Consider the following 16,985-nt stretch of genomic DNA (forward strand, 5'->3'; position numbering starts at 1 on the left):
TATATATATATATATATATATATATAGATATATAGATACAGCTCTGGAAAAAATTAAGAGACCACTGCAATTTTTTCTGAAAGAAAGCATCTCTGCATGTATGAAAGCCTTCCATTCCAGTGCCTGTTGAATTCCAACACAAGCAAACCTCATTCAATGAGGTACTGTATAGGTGATCACCTGAACCAAATCTTATTAAAAGAGGAAAAGTATAAAAACCTCTGCTATGGTCATCACTATCCTCTTGCAATAGGACCAGCTGGATGGCAAAAACAGTGCTAGTAGTACGTCAAAAGTAATTGGAATAAAAAAGATACCTATTAACCATGCCAGGAGTTGAAAATAAAAGTTTTGAGTGAGGAAAAGAAGGGTTAAATTCTGGCTTTACTGGCAGAGGGATACAGTGAGCGTCAGGTTGCTTCCATCCTTAAAAATTCCAAGACGATATTAGAACAAGGTCAAGCAGCAGACATTGGGGACAACAAAGCTACAGACCAGCAGAGGGCGAAAACGACTCTCCACTTAGCAGGATGACCGTTAACTCATTTGAATGTCACTCAGCAATCAGATCATAATTCAAACCAACTCGAAAACGAAATGGCAAAGTGGACGGCGCAGGAAAGTGACGTCAGACTCCAGCTCCCAGGCAGGCGAACGTAATATGTACAGTCTATGAGGCGAGCGGGCAGAACGCGCACTACGATGTGTGGCGGGGTGAATCTTTAACGCTGGTTCATGCTCCAAACTAGTTGTTGCCCTGATTTTAATTCAATTTTAGCGTTGTAGTTGATTATCCTTTTAATAACTACAAAACTCTGAAAATTAAAAAGCATTTCTGTTAATACATTTGAATTTTCAAATTAGCTTTATCATTTGAATTTTGATCACTAATCGCTTCCATATAGACCAGGGAAGTCAGACATACGGCCCGACAGCAGGTTTCATCCGGCCTGCGAGACGTTTTGGGAAGAAGGAGGAAATGTATTGAAAAATATTTTGAGATTTTTTATAAATTAAATATTTGTAATACTTATTTTCCCCGAATTGTATTAAAACCTACGTAAAATGAGCAACGTAAAGGTTGATATCATGATACGAATATTAATTAAACGAGTATCATAAAAAAGACGAGTGGCCGAGCGCACGAGCTGCTCCTGCTGGTAATACATCACATCAGAAAACAGGCTGAACACCTAAGAGAGGTGACACAGAATGCAATTTCAAGAGAGATCGAAGGAGCGATATTTCTTTAGTTTTATTTGCTCACAAGTTGCCAGAATCGTATCAGAGCCACGGGACTAAAAGACAGGCACACCGCTGCACTACGCGTGCATCATGACGGTCTTCAGCTCTGTCCACACTTCTTACCAGTTTCTCCTGTCTTCACTGATGTAAAACAAAAGTTTTGGCTTATAATAACAAAGCTTCCTATGGAGTGAGCCACAAAGAGCAGCTTGTGCAAATAAAAAACAATCATCTCCGCCATGCGTAATGGCCCAGACCGTCTCCACACATCCAGACTAAGTGTAGGTTGTGGACACTGGCGTTGAGCCTGATGCATCTCCCGACTAGTTTTACCTCTGGTTATTGTAAAAACAGTAAATTAAAATGAATATTAACTGATTTTATTTACAGATGGTGCCCTTGAGCAAGGCACCAAACCCCCTCCCTACCATCAGCTCAGGAGCGCCCGCTGTGGGCTGCTCCATCACTCTGGCTTCTCTCCATTAGTGCATGTCCATAGGATTCTGTTTCTGCATGTGTGTGTATAATTCAGCCTATGTGTGTGTTCATGACTTACAGAGTGTAAAAACTGAAATTTCCCCTTGCGGGGATCAATAACAGTTCATCTTAAATCTTATATTTGTGTTTGTCTGCATTGTGTTGCTGCAGATCTTAACCAGAAATGGGGAAGACAAATCAAGACAGCTAACACAATTAAACAACAAGTTGTTTCCTTCAGCCCACACAGGCCTGGGTGGCGATATGGATGCTACGGTCTCCTTCTTTCCAGGATGTTGACTTCTTGTCTGGAATTGTGTATGTGGGACACACTCTTCTACGAGCTACATTTCAGTGAGCGGTTCGAGACCCCTCACTGAGCACCAACACCCTTCATGGGCTCTGTAGCTACTCTTAAAGTGTATTCAACAGGAGCAGGGGAAGAGGCAGGATCTGGAACGGCAGAGGGGGGGATCTTGTTGAAGGGAGCAGGATCTGGAACGGCAGAGGGGGAGATCTTGTTGAAGGGAGCAGGATCTGGAACGGCAGAGTGGGATATCTTGTTGCAGGATCTGGAACGGCAGAGGGGGAGATCTTGTTGACGGGATCAGGATCTGGAATGGCAGAGGGGGAGATCTTGTTGACGCGATCAGGATCTGGAACGGCAGAGGGGGAGATCTTGTTGACGGGAGCAGGATCTGGAACGGCAGAGGGGGATATCTTGTTGAAGAGAGCAGGATCTGGAACGGCAGAGGGGGATATCTTGTTGCAGGATCTGGAACGGCAGAGGGGGAGATCTTGTTGAAGGGAGCAGGATCTGGAACGGCAGAGGGGGAGATCTTGTTGACGGGAGCAGGATCTGGAACGGCAGAGGGGGAGATCTTGTTGACGGGATCAGGATCTGGAACGGCAGAGGGGGAGATCTTGTTGACGGGAGCAGGATCTGGAACGGCAGAGGGGGAGATCTTTTTGACGGGAGCAGGATCTGGAACGGCAGAAGGGGAGACCTTGTTGACGGGAGCAGGATCTGGAACGGCAGAGGGGGAGACCTTGTTTACGGGAGCAGGATCTGGAATGGCAGAGGGGGAGATCTTGTTGAAGGGAGCAGGATCTGGAATGGCAGAGGGGAAGATCTTGTTGAAGGGAGCAGGATCTGGAACGGCAGAGGGGGAGATCTTTTTGCAGTGTGATGCGTGTGTCCAGGTGGCTCTTTCAGTGACCTTCACAGCAGTGTGAGTGACCAGCAGCACCTGATACGGCCCCAACCAGCGATGAGCTCGTCACCACCTCTTCCTGAAGTTCTTCATCAGCACGACCTCTCTCCTGGTTTGATGTTATGCAGTGGAGTGGAGGCAGATCTGTGCTGGGTAGCAGACACCTGATTTCTGATATCAGACAGAGCTTTGTTGAGAGAAACACAGAAGTGTTCCAATTTATCTTCACAGAGGTTGGTGTCCATCGGTGGTCTTTGTGGTCCCATGCCAGTGTTTGAGGAACTGCTAAGAGAATCTCAAAGGGTAAAAGGTTAGGTCGCTTGTGCAAGCACATTCTCATGATACATCAGGACAATAGGCAGAGCTTTGGGCCATTGGTGTTGTGTGTCTTCATAACATTCGGTCAGTTTGTTTTTCAAAATGTCATTGTCAATTTAGCAAAACAAGGAAAAAGACACTTAGGCAAACACAGCTTGTCATCAGGCCCATACCACACACCATCCTTAAAGGAGGAGTCATTTGGTGACCATAGCTTGTGCTCTACAGGAGGCAAGAGGAAACAAGTGTGAGGTTAGGTGTGTGTGTGTGTGTGTGTGTGTGTGTGTGTGTGTGTGTGTGTGTGTGTGTGTAGGGACGATGAGAAGCAGCCTTTGCTGCAGCATCTGCTCTTGCATGTCCTCTCCCAACTACGTCATCAGCCGAAGTGTAAGCCACACACTTACAGACAGCTATCTGCTTTGGGAGCAGAATGGCTTCTAATAGGTCTGAGACCTTGTCATGATGTAAAATAAGCTTACCATCACATTTGAGAAATGTTCTGTTTCCACAGGGCGCCAAAATCGTGAACGATCCCAAAAGCATACCTGGAATCTGTAGATGGTGACAGATTTCCCTTAACTAGTTTTCATGCTTCAGTTAAGGCCACCAGCTCTGCTGCCTGTGCTGAGTAATAAGAAGGCAAAAGAGAACAGTTTCATAGTCTTCAGTCACAGCATCACCAGACGGACAATGTCATGTGTCGGGGTCACGTGAGGCTGAACCATCAACATAGAAAATAAAGTCAGGATTGGTCAGAGGTTCATCAGAGAGGTCAGGTCTGGGATTGCAAATGTAAGGAGAGGCAGAAGAGTGGCAGGATTCAAAGGATTACATCGTCGGCAAGTCAAGAAGAATTGTGTGATATCTGAGCCATATCGCTGCAGATAAGTAATATGAGATTTGAAACTGCATGAGGAACAAGAAGTGTGAGTGGGGAGAAGCCCACAAAATCTCTGGAAGCGAGAATGGCACATTGAGAAGCCGCCACAGCACAGAGACAATAGGAAGTGCCTTTGCAACCAGGTCGAGTGTGCAAGAGAAATACGCTACTGGTTTCAAGTGAAAACCGTGTTTCTGAAGAAGAACAGATGCCATGCACCCCTCTCTCTCGTCCACACTTTGGACGAAAGGTTTAGCAGGATTAGGAACCCATAATGTTGGTGTGCTTTATAAGGCTGTTTTTAAACGAACTAATTAATGTTCCTTCAGGAGTCCATGTGAGATGACCAGAGGCCTTCAGATTCTTTGCATTAGTAATGTTTTGAAGAGGACGTTCAAGAACAGAAAAGTTAGGAATGAAATGTCTGCAATATGAACACATCCCTAAGAAAGACATTGCTTGTTTCTTTGTGACAGGTTTAGGTGTATTTACAATGGCAGAAATTCTGGAAGGGGACAAAGATTTACCCTGAGGTGAGAGAATGTGTTCCAGAAATGTGACTTCTTGTTTTACAAACTGGAGTTTGCTGAGTGAGGCCTTGTGGCCTTCAGCGCACATATTTTTTAGCAAGGCAATAGTGTCGGTCACATACTGTTCTTCCACATTTTCCAATAGGGCTGAGCCTCTGGTCAGATCTAAGGTGGACAAACTTCAGGATAATGCAGCATTATTCAGGTGAAGCCCTGACCCATGCACTTGAATGTGTAACGTTTACCGTCCAATAGAAATGCAAACCAGAATTGAGGATCTTTATGAACTGGAACTGAGAAAAAGGCGTTTGACAGATCGACCACAGATAAATAATTTGAGCCTTCTGGGACTTGAGAAATGATTGTGTAAAGATTTGGAACATTTGGAGCAGGTGCAGAAATTGCTGCTTTCACTGCTTGAAGATCCTGGACAAAAAGCCATTCGTCTTGCTGCCATTTTGGACGGATCTTTTTCAAAGGTGAGTCTTCGCAAGGAACGATGACTCCTTTTTCCAAAAGTGATTGAAAAATGGGACGAATCCCCTCAAGAGCTTCTCGTTTAAAAGGATATAGTTTTTCAACAGGTCTGTAATCTGATTTAGGAATAATTGAAACAGGCTCACAGTTTTTGATGAGTGCCACATCATATTTACTGGAGGCCCAAAGTGCAAAGGGAACTTGAACTAGCAGAGGAGAAATGTCTCTAGAGCAGCAGACAGGAAATGCACCGGAAACAGGCTCTTTCTGCTCGAACAGATATGCGCTGCACAGACAGCGTACCTTTTCCTGAAACGACTTCCTGAAACAAACATCAGAATTGGTGAGCGGAGTCTGATCTTAAGTTGTCATACATTTCTTGGCCAAAGGTCCTAAATCTCTCCACCGCTAGTTTTTAGCCTTTCCCAGAGAATTGTGAGGATAAGAATTGTTTACCTGAAACAGTTCGTGTTGTTGATCTGTCAAACCTACCATAGCAGCACAGTCAGTTCACAGTCCAGATTAAATATGATGTAGTTATGCAATCATCAACAAACATCTGATTTAAAAATAAAATAATTTTTCATACTCATCGTTTGGACCTGAATTGACGAGAGCCCTGCAGTGCAGATGTTGTGCCTGCATTCTGTCGGAGAAGGGGTTAATCACACTCGAGGCTGTCTGTGTGATGTCTATTGAGACATCAAGCCTGACTCCAGAAACTGTCTCATGAGTCAAAAGTCGAGTCAGAATCGTCCTCAGTTTGCACAATGTTTGCCCGGCTTAACGTAAGGTTTCTGTCTGTTCCAGGATTATTTTATTTGTTTATTTTTTACCAGTGCTGAAACGTGTGTTTTCATCTTCAGTCCATAAGTCAAGTTTTTAGTTTGTGTCGTCTGTGACTTTAAACTTGACTTCTGCTACATCTCAGAGGAAGGACTAAAGAATCAGTAAGTGAAGAACATTGACCTGATAAAGGAAGTTACTCTGTAGATTCAGATGAACCAGGTACATTTAGATTTTCATTCATTTCAAAGAGCGTCCCATTGATAGAGTAACAATGTAAATGATCATTCACTGTGAAACTGTCAACAGTTTTAGACATTTAAAATAAAACATGTGAAACAAAGAAGATGGTCGCTCACTGAAGACCATTTCAAAAGAAATATGGTCAGTAATAACTCAAGGTTTTGTTTTTTTTAATGACAGTCTGAATGTTCTTCTCTTGATTGACAGCTGAGGTTTCAACATGAAGACGATCTCTGCTGCTTCTGATCACACAAACACTTTTATTTCTTCTCATGAATTTTAAAATAATAAACTCAAACTTCCTTCAGGGAGAAATGGAGGGTGTGTCCTTTGATCACCTGTTGGTATGTTGATGAACCAGCTGAGGTATTTCCTGGTCTCAGTAGTTTGGGCTCAGACTCTGTCCCGTTCTGACGCAGATCTGTTCTCTGTGTTGAAGGTAAGAGACACTTTTTTCATTTAAGTGTAAAGAGAGCTGTAAGCTAACAGTTAGCCACCAGGTTCCTTAGCTACTCTTAGTAAAGTAGGAGTGCAGGGAACACAATTACTCTCAGTTAGTATGCAGGCTATGCTAACATGCTAACAGTACAGTTTTACACAGCAGAGGGAGGGCGTGGCATCTGTTCTCATCAGTTAGGACTTAAAATAATCACTCCATCAGCTCAACTGGTTCCACAACTTCTCTGAAACTGGACGGTTGCCAAGCAACACAAACACTCCTCTGCACCCACAGCAGAGATCAGCACAGACCAGAGACCTTATTATGCAGATCTAGAAGTATGTTTTAATCACAGCAGTGAAATCAGAGTGTGTGATTCTAGTAGATAGATTTATAAAGACAAACTCTGTCTGCTGTAGTTATTCTCTATAATCAGCTCTTATCAATTAATCAATCAACTTTTATTTGTATAGCGTCAACTCATAACAAGTGTTATCTCGAGACACTTTACAAGAAGCAGGTAAAATACCTTACTCATTGTCTGTTAACATTACAAAAGAGCAGGTAAAAAGACCTTACTCATTGTTATGTTACAAAAAGCAGGTAAAAGACCTTACTTATTGCTATGTTACAAAGATCCGGCCTATCCATCATGAGCACTTTAGCAAAGCAGCAAAAGTTACAGTGGTAAGAAAAAGGCAGAAATCTTCGGCCGGATCCCCGGCTCATGACGAAACAGTCTTCACAGGCCTAGACTGCGCCGGGCTTGGAAAGGGATAGGGGGAGAGATGGGATAAGATGCAGGAAGAGGGATAGAGAGCAAGGGGGTGGGGGGAGGTAGACTGTCCATCAGCAATCCGGTGGGGAGGGGAGGGGGTGTGGGGGGGTTGTTCTGGCAGGCCGCCAACCCACGATCCGGTGGTGGGGTGGGGGTTGTTCTGGCAGGCCGCCAACCCACGATCCGGTGGGGAGGGGGTAGTGGTGGGGTGGGGGTTGTTCTGGCAAGCCGTCAACCGACGATCTTGAGGAGCCTAGGAGAGCTCAAGAGCTCCCAGGAAAGTAGGTGGTTAGTGACTGAGATTTATAGATAGATACATGCAGTAATATGATGTACTGTATATGCGGAGAGAGAGAGAGAGAGAGAGAGAGAGAGAGAGAGGAGCTCAAGGTGCCAGTTCCCCCGGTAGTCTAAGCCTATAGCAGCATAACTAAGAGCTGGTCTACACCAGCACCAGCCCTAACTATAAGATTTATCAAAAAGGAAAGTTTTAAGTCTATTCTTAAAAATACAGACTGTGTCTGCCTCCCGGAAGGCGGTTCCAGAGGAGAGGAGCCCGATAACTGAAGGCTTTACCCCCCATAGTACACTTGGAGACTGTAGGTACCACCAGCAGGCCTGCACTCCGGGACCGCAACGCTCTCGAGGGACAGTACGGCACTAGTAGCTCCTTCAGGTAAGATGGTGCCTGGCCATTTAGAGCTTTGTAGGTGAGAAGAAGGATCTTGAATTCTATTCTAGACTGTATAGGGAGCCAGTGCAGAGAAGCCAGGACAGGAGTGATGTGGTCCCATTTCCTGGTTCTGGTCAGTACACGAGCTGCAGCATTCTGGACCCGTTGAAGAGTCTTTAGAGATTTGCCAGAGCACCCTGACAAAAGAGAGTTACAATAATCCAGTCTGGAGGTAACAAATTCATGAACTAGTTTTTCTGCATCACTTTGCGACAGGATATTCCTGATCTTGGATATGTTACGAAGGTGAAAGTAGGCTGTTCTTGAAACTTGACTGATGTGAGAGCTAAAAGACATATCTTGATCAAAAAGAACTCCTAGATTCCTAACAGTAGTGCTAGATGCCAGGCTGATGTCATTGAGGACAGTCACATCACTAGAAAAAGTCTCTCTGAGGTTCTTAGGGCCTAGCACAATAACTTCAGTCTTGTCTGAGTTAAGTAGCAAAAGATTTCTGGTCATCCAGGTCCTAGCTGACATAACTGACTGGTACCATCGGGCTTCATTGATACATAAAGCTGAGTATCATCTGCATAACAATGAAACTGTATGGAGTGTTTCCTCATAATATTTCCCAGAGGAAGCATATACAATGTAAAAAGAATTGGTCCAAGCACTGAACCTTGTGGGACTCCATGGCAAACTTTAGTGTGCATAGAGGACTCATCATTAACATGTACAAACTGAGATCGGTCTGATAAGTAGGATTCAAACCAACTTAAAGCAGTCCCTGTAATTCCAAGCAAATGCTCCAGTCTGTACAACAGGATCCGATGGTCAATGGTGTCAAAAGCAGCACTAAGATCTAACAAGACGAGCACAGACAGAAGTCCCCTGTCTGAGGCTAGAAGTAGATAGTTTGTAACTCTAACTAGTGCAGTCTCAGTGCTATGGTGGACTCTAAATCCTGACTGGAACTCTTCAAATAAACTGTTGTCATGGAGAAAGTCACACAGCTGTTTAGCTACCACCTTCTCCAGGATCTTCGAGAAAAAAGGAAGGTTGGATATAGGCCTGTAGTTAGCCAGAGTTCCTGAGTCCAGAGTAGGCTTTTTAAGTAGAGGTTTGATTACCGCTACTTTAAATGTCTGTGGTACATAGCCTGCCAGTAAAGACATATTGATCATATTTAATATGGAGTTGCTAACTAAGGGAAAGACTTCCTTAAACAGCTTGGTTGGGATTGGGTCCAAAATACAGGTTGACGGTTTCGACGCAGAAAAAATGGAATATAACTCTGAAAGGTCGATTGGAGAAAAACAGTCGAGACTAATATCTGGTCCTGGAACTGTCTCTGCCGTATCAGACATATCTGCACCAGGTAAGGGCAGGAGGTTACCAATTTTGTCTCTGATGTCTAGAACTTTGTTGTTGAAAAAGCTAAGGAAATCATTACTGCTGAGGGCTAGAGGAATACAAGGCTCAATGGAGCCATGACTCTCTGTCAGCCTGGCTACAGTGCTGAAAAGGTATCTAGGATTGCCTTTGTTTTCCTCGATTAGAGAGGAGTAGTAGGCAGCTCGGGCGTGACGTAGAGCCTTCATATATCTTCTATGACTATCCTGCCAGAAAAAACGAGATTCTACCGTTTTGGTCGAACGCCATATTCTTTCAAAATTCCGTGATGATTGTTTCAGAGTACGGGTTTCTGAGTTGAACCATGGAGCCACTCTCCGCCGCTTGACAACCTTCTGTTTCAGGGGAGCAATCGAATCCAGAGTAACTCTCAGCGAATCCACTGCACTATCAACAAACTGATCTAGCTGAGAGGGACTAAAGCTATCGTAAGAGTTTCCAACTGGGTTGAAACACGGTACTGAATCAAAAACAGCTGAAATAGCTTCCTTAAATCTAGCCACAGCACTATCCGACAAACTTCTAGAGAGCACACCTCTCCCAGGCAGAGGTAATTCTAGTAGGACAAAATCAAATGTAATAAAAAAATGGTCTGATAGCAGAGGATTTTCTAGGAAAACTGTAAGGTTATGGATTTCAATTCCATAAGCTAAAACAAGATCCAGGGTGTGGTTAAAACGATGAGTAGGTTCGTTTACACCCTGGGTGAAACCAATAGAGTCTAATAGTGACATGAAAGCTGTGCTCAGGCTATCATTTTCAACATCCACATGGATATTGAAGTCACCTACAACAATTATTCTATCACTGCTAAGGACTAAGTCTGATAAAAATTCTGCAAACTCAGATAAAAACTCAGAATATGGGCCAGGAGGGCGGTAAACTACAACAACTAGAACTGGCTGAAAGGTTCTTGAGACTGAATGTGGAAGACTAAGAACAAGGCTTTCAAAAGAAGAAAAATTCAGCTTTGGTCGAGGGTTAACTAAAAGACTGGAATTAAAAATAGCTGCTACTCCACCACCTCGTCCGGTGTCTCGAGGTATATGAGTATTAAAATGACTGGGAGGAGTGGATTCATTCAAACTAACATATTCATCTTGACACAGCCAGGTTTCAGTCAAAAAAAGTAAATCAATGTGCTGATCTGATATCAGATCATTCACTAAAAGAGACTTGGATGCTAAGGACCTAATGTTCAAAAGTCCGCAGTGAATCTTCCGATCTTGTAGCAAAATCGTATTCGTAGTTTTGATTCTAATCAGATTCTGACGATTCACGCCGTTTGGGTCTGGGCTGGGGGACAGACACAGTACCTATAGTATAACTACAGTTCGATTCAGAATTACAGCTATAGTGACTGGGAGACAGATCTAAGGGAGGCGCAGAGAAGTGTGTAAGACTGCAGCTCTGCCTCCTGGTCTGAACTCTGTGTTGTTGTCAGGGTTTTGGACTAATAACCTCTGCTATGTTTCTAGATAATAGAGCTGCACCGTCCAAAGTGGGATGGATGCCGTCTCTAGCTAGCAGACCAGGTTTTCCCCAAAAAGACTGCCAGTTATCTATGAAGCCCACAAGTTTGCTGGACACCACCTCGACAGCCAGCGGTTGAGTGATGACATGCGGCTATACATGTCATCACTGGTCTGATTTGGGAGGGGACCAGAGAACACTACGGAGTCCGACATCGTCTTAGCAAAAGTACACACCGACTCCACATTAACCTTAGTGACTTCCGACTGGCGTAGTCGGGAGTCATTTGTGCCGACATGAATTACGATTGTATCAAATCTACCTTTAGTCTTTGTCAGCAACTTTAAATGAGATGCGATGTCGCCCGCTCTGGCCCCGGGTATACACCTAACTATGCCCGCTGACTTCGCTAGCTTCACGTTTCGGACTATGGAGTCTCCAATAATCAGAGTTTTATTCTCAGCGGGTGTGTCGCTGAGTGGGGAAAATTTGTTTGAAACGTGAAGTGGTTGGTGGGGAACCGTGTGCTTCGATTTTTGACTATGCTTCCCTCGGACAGTAACCCAGCCACTGCCTCCCGGCTGCTCGGGAGCTACCGGGGGGGAAGCCAAGCTATGTCGGCCCGCACCGGCTACAGGTGGCTGGCTAACTACTGCTGCATACGATGACTCTGACTCAATGGTGCGGCGCCGTCTCTCTAACTCAGACACCCTCGCCTCCAAAGCTAAAAATAAACTACATTTCTTACAAGTATCATTATCACTAAAGGAGGACGAGGAGTAACTTAACATCTGACACGTAGAGCAGGAGAGAGCAGGAGAGGGAGAGACAGAAAAAGAAGCCATTGTAAAGCTAACTGCTAAGCTAAGCTAAGAGTAGGTACACAGTAACACAGTGCAGAGGAGAACAGAACAAGAAATTATGCAATACGCTCACCGTAGTACGCTGCTCTGCTCAGGTGCTGCTCGCTGCTCTGCTCAGGTGCTGCTCGCTGCTCTGCTCAGGTCTTATTGAATGTCTCCTTCCAATCAGACAGCTGTGTCACATTGATCTAACCAATGGGGATTCTTCAGTCTGTTGGGCCACTAGGCAAAAATTCACAGGGGGGTCCTCCGACCATTCATCACCATTATGTGATCAATAATCTGACACCTACAGAAGAAGTGCTCTGTATCAACATTTATTTTCAAAGTTCACAGAAGTATTATTTTCAACATATAAAGAACATCTCTCCCCGATAGTTAAGATTAGACTCGCAGCATTCGGTCATTTACTGTTAGATTTACTGTTCATCTTCACTATCTGCTCCACCACTGCTCCTCTGTTTTCACTCTCAGACGGATAATTCATTTTCCTTATCCTTCAGTGACTTTCATTGACAAACTTTTCACAGGAATAAAGCATGTGACTCTTAGCAGAGCAATGAGAGTGAGTGCTGTCAGATGAGGCCCCCTTAGGATCCCATCAGTGGCGGTGCCAGAGTTTGTTTTTTTGCTGGTGCTATGAGGTTGCTGAACTTTTCAGTGAGGGTGCTCTGAGATTTAAGGTTCCCCATGCCGGTCACCAGTTTAATTTCTACTGCAACACCCGCGAGGCCGTGACACACGCGTGAGCAACATTCTGTGGTAAAACACAATGCTAGATATTCAGCTCATGGGATGTAGATTTATGTTCACAAGCCGATCTACGTAAACACACCTCAGTATGAATATATCATTCAACAAAATGATGCCACGGAAACGGTCGCACACAAGCAGCAAGCAACAGACATATATTTACTTTGTGCACATTTCAGCCTCAGACTCATCACAAACTGATGTTTATTTATTTATTTATTAGCACACATATAAGAATACATCAAAATAGGATTAACAAAAAAAAGGTGTGTCAGAAGAGGTCAAGAAGCCAACAGGCTTATACAAGGGACCTCACCTCTTAAGAGACAAATAAATCAACTAAACAAATCGAATTACACAATTTCAAAACAAAATTAAATATAAACACATATACAGTAACCTATACACGTACTCATACACACACACTTAGACACATACATACAATAGAAAGACTGAGAATGTTAACCCTCTATCAGCTTGTGACGGAGCGGCTCCGTCACTGACTGCAGTCAGCACACACACCAACACACACGCTGACACACACACATCCGCCAAACTTTTCTCTCTGTCAGTGCGCCTATAATCATTCAGTAAATCACACCATCATCCTCCTTTCCCTCTCAGTTTCATAACGCGATTAAGGGTGCACACTTGGAAGCGCTATTTTTGGTATCACACATATATATACAGATTCAGAGTGGTATTACCGTTGGTGCGTTGCATATGCGCTCCGCGGTGTCCCGTTTGTTCCAAACAGAGGCGGCCCATGTCCGCATACTAAATAGGCGGATGGGGCGTGCATAGGTGATCACATGATTGATTGATTAATTAAATGTTTGTTTTGAAAGTTTCGCCACCAATACAGTACAGTGGTGGTACTAAAATATGGATGAGAATGGGTAATTTAGGGGTGAGTGAACCATGTTAATTTAACAGAGTGTAAATTGCTCATTCATGAAATAATGTGTTTCTTTAAAATGTTAGGCAATTTATAACGCCCAGTGGGAGGGGCTTCTTGTGTTTAAAAGAGAGCTGCTTGCTGCTTTCAAGCAGTCTAGGATGGTTACAGTGAAGGTAACATGTTACAGCAGAGAGTTTATTTTTTTGAAGTACAGTTTGTTTGCTGAGTTATGTGGATTTTGTTTTTGGACGACTTTTGTTTTGTAAATAGTGTAAATTAGTGATGGTGAAATGAGGCTTTGTGAAGCAATGAGGCTTTCCAGCCAATTGTATCGCAAATAGATTCATTACTCGAGGCCTCATTTAACACAGTGTATACTAGTGACACCTACTGGTCAAAACAATTTAGAGCAGCCAAATGATTATTGATCACATCACATGCCATTGCATTACTGACATGTTATAGCAAATTGTTCTACTGCGGCAACCAATAAGGATTCACGTGATATTACTTTATAACATACCTTAGTTAATATCATATATATCATAATCATATTATCATTCGGTGATCTTATTTTTTTATGATTTCCTATCAAGATATAGCCTATGAAACAATAATATATATAAATCTATTGTTCAACAAGTTTGAGGACTTATGTTAACTACAAGTCCAGGAAAAAAGGAAGATTGAAAGAAAGAGGGACAACATTATGGGGTTTGATTGGGCAGTAAAAGTGCTTCTGTAGGCTTACTGGGAACAGAGTGCTTGTGTAACTGGGCAGTGAAAGTGAATGTGCTTCAGTGAAAGCAGTGAAATTGAAGGTGCTTTTGCAACTGGGAAGAAAAGGGAAGATTTTTTATTGATTTTTATTTAAAAATAAAAGTTGTTTCATAGTTTTTGTGCTCAGTCGATTCCGTTTTTTGGAAACAATTTCCCCAGCCTTGGAGAACACCCTTTCACATGGTACAGAGGACGCTGGTGTGCACAAGAATTGTAGTGCCAGCTGGTAGAGGTGGGGGTAGACTGTCTTTTCCAATAAAGCAGTACGTCATCTGATCTTGGGAGGTTTGTTTCATTGAGGTAGCGCTGGACCTCAATTGTAGCATCAGCGGTGGCATTGCAGCTTCTTCTGCTCTGATCCACACTGTTGTCCAGCAGGCACCACAGGTTTCCACCTAATAAATGTAGAAAAATACATTATTGCCAGTAATTATACTTCACACGATACGAATATACCAGGACTTATATGTCAACAACAATTCACAAACTGAGCAGTAAACATAAAAAATTACCAGAGGTTGTTGCAGACCCAGCAGCCTGGGTTGAGGTTGATGGTTGTGCTGGTGTGTCTGATGGCAATAGAGGAACATCTGGGGTTTTAATAATGCTGGCACACTCCGCTTTCAGTCGCCTAACTGCCTTACTGGCCTTTGACTGGCTGAGGAACCCAAGACTTTTGAACCTTGGGTCCAGCATGGTTGCCATTGTCATTATGCTCATGGACTCCACATTAACCAAGATTTCCCTAACATGTCTGACCAGGTTTTCAGCTAGTCGGACAGCCATGTCATTTTTCATGTTCAGTGCTTCACAGTTTACAGCATGTTGCAGCATTTTCAGAATTAGTATAACCTTAGAGGCAGACACTCTTTTCTCCTCAGAGAGTTCCACTGTGGCCTGTTGAAATGGGGACAGCACAAGCAGGCACTCTCTAATGGCCTCATATTCCTGTGCATGAGGCGGGGTGAGGTCTGTATTTAGAGAGGCCAGAGCTGCCCCCACTGGCTCTCTCTGACCATACAGAGGCTCAAACATGCTGAAGGTGCTGTTCCAGCGAGTGTCCACCTCCTGTATCATTTTAAGTAATGGTCTTCCCATCTGCTCCTGCACCTGGGTCAGCCTCTCTTTTGCAGTGATGCTTGTCCTGAAGTATGTCACCATCTTCCTGGATTTGGTGCGCAATTCATTAAGGCCAGGGGTCTGATCAAAAGCCTTTCTTACAATCAAATTTAGGGAGTGCGCAATACATATAGCATGCCTCACTTGTAGGATTTTGCCTGTAGCAATCATGTTTGCTGCAGCATCAGTTACAAGGCATCTGACTTTATGCTTAATGCCCCACTCCTCCATGAGGTTGGTTTTCACCTGAGCTATGTTCTCTGCAGTGTGGCTATTGGGAAATTTCTCCACTCCCAACAGCACAGTGGCAAGCTTGTCATTCTCATCGATGAAATGATACGTCACGGCAAGGTAGGCGTCCATATTGATGGAAGTCCACATGTCAGACGTGAGACTGACAGCCACCACCTTCTGCACCTGGGCCTTGGCCTTCTCCTTGGTCTCCTTGTACTTAGCAGCCACCATGGCCTTTAAAGCCTGAGGAAGAGAAGAAGTGTATAATTGTCCAATTTAAATAGTTATGTTGTCATCTGCCCCACACACACACACACACATATATATATATACACACCTGCCTTGTAGGGAGAATGTAGGTAGGGTCGAGCTTTTGGACCAGCTCCCTAAACCCCTCCCTAAAGCACACCAAGCACTTCACCTTCAAATCAAAATAATAAGCCATTGATAATAAATACAGAAAATGATGACAGTGACAGAAATAATAACAACTAATTCAAGCGATTCAGCACAGTAATACATGAAAGCTTTGTAGCACAATGGTTATGGCGGCGCCACCTCGACATAGGGGCCCGAGTTTGGTTCCTGGTACTGCTGAAGAAATGTTTTGTTTTAACGTTTACCTTATTGGGAGATGACAACTCAAAATGCTCCCAAACAGGAGACGTTTTCCTCTTTCTCACAGGCTCCATTTCTCCAAAAAACAGAACCAAAACTCCAACTCTCAACCACGAACTCTCACTAAACAACCAACCAACTAACGCAAACTCACAAGGAGACATGACAAGTGGGTTTCGCTTCCTTTTATCCGAAACACAAACAAATCAATGACGTAGTTCTACTCGAAGTGAGGCCTCGTTTGTCATCGATGACGCGCTTCTCTGAAAATGACACAAGCCTCGATACGGGGCCTCGGCTAGAAAAGCCCCTCCTACTCGACACACGCTTCAAAGCCTCGGTGTCAAACGTAACATCACTAGTGTAAATAGTCTAAACACCATTTTTTTCCTGTTTTTGCATTTTTGCATTTTTGTAAATATCTATCACTGCACTTTGGGAGGCCGGCAAAAATAAAAACACTTCACTTACAGTCTGCGACTACTAGTTTTTGGGTGGATTGAAAGAGGACCCCGTCACACAGCTAAATGAAACAGGCATTGATCTATTAAAAAGGGAGTGAAATGAGTGAGTTGATGGAAAAAAAAGAAAATAAATATATTTTATATATCCAAAAGTTTGACCTCATGGATTAAATGTGAAGACAGTTTCCTTTTAAAAATCTCTGTAGACAAAGAGCCGTTAAAAACATGTCTTTTGGAATTCCATATTTGTACCCCACGATATCTGATGGACAACTGACCGTGTTTGGTTTTATAAAAAGGAAGA

The 16,985-nt window shown here is 43.6% G+C and overlaps 3 protein-coding genes across 3 annotated transcripts in view; 1 reads left to right on the plus strand and 2 right to left on the minus strand.

The window, feature by feature from the left end:
* LOC132984485 (zinc finger protein OZF-like) overlaps positions 1-16,985 on the minus strand; it is a 230,883-nt gene that overhangs the window by 4,801 nt on the left and 209,097 nt on the right. The gene's annotated exons all lie outside the window — the stretch shown is intronic.
* The window catches only part of LOC132984478 (gastrula zinc finger protein XlCGF57.1-like), a 164,432-nt gene that overhangs the window by 4,801 nt on the left and 142,646 nt on the right, over positions 1-16,985 (minus strand). The gene's annotated exons all lie outside the window — the stretch shown is intronic.
* LOC132984513 (NLR family CARD domain-containing protein 3-like) overlaps positions 6,592-16,985 on the plus strand; it is a 37,908-nt gene continuing 27,514 nt past the window's right edge. Inside the window, exon 1 of the mRNA XM_061051401.1 lies at positions 6,592-6,609. The gene's annotated coding sequence lies outside the window, so the exon portion shown is untranslated. The remainder of the gene's footprint in view (positions 6,610-16,985) is intronic.

This window comes from Labrus mixtus, chromosome 12 (assembly GCF_963584025.1).
Source record: "Labrus mixtus chromosome 12, fLabMix1.1, whole genome shotgun sequence".
In the NCBI taxonomy this organism is placed as follows: Eukaryota; Metazoa; Chordata; class Actinopteri; order Labriformes; family Labridae; genus Labrus; species Labrus mixtus.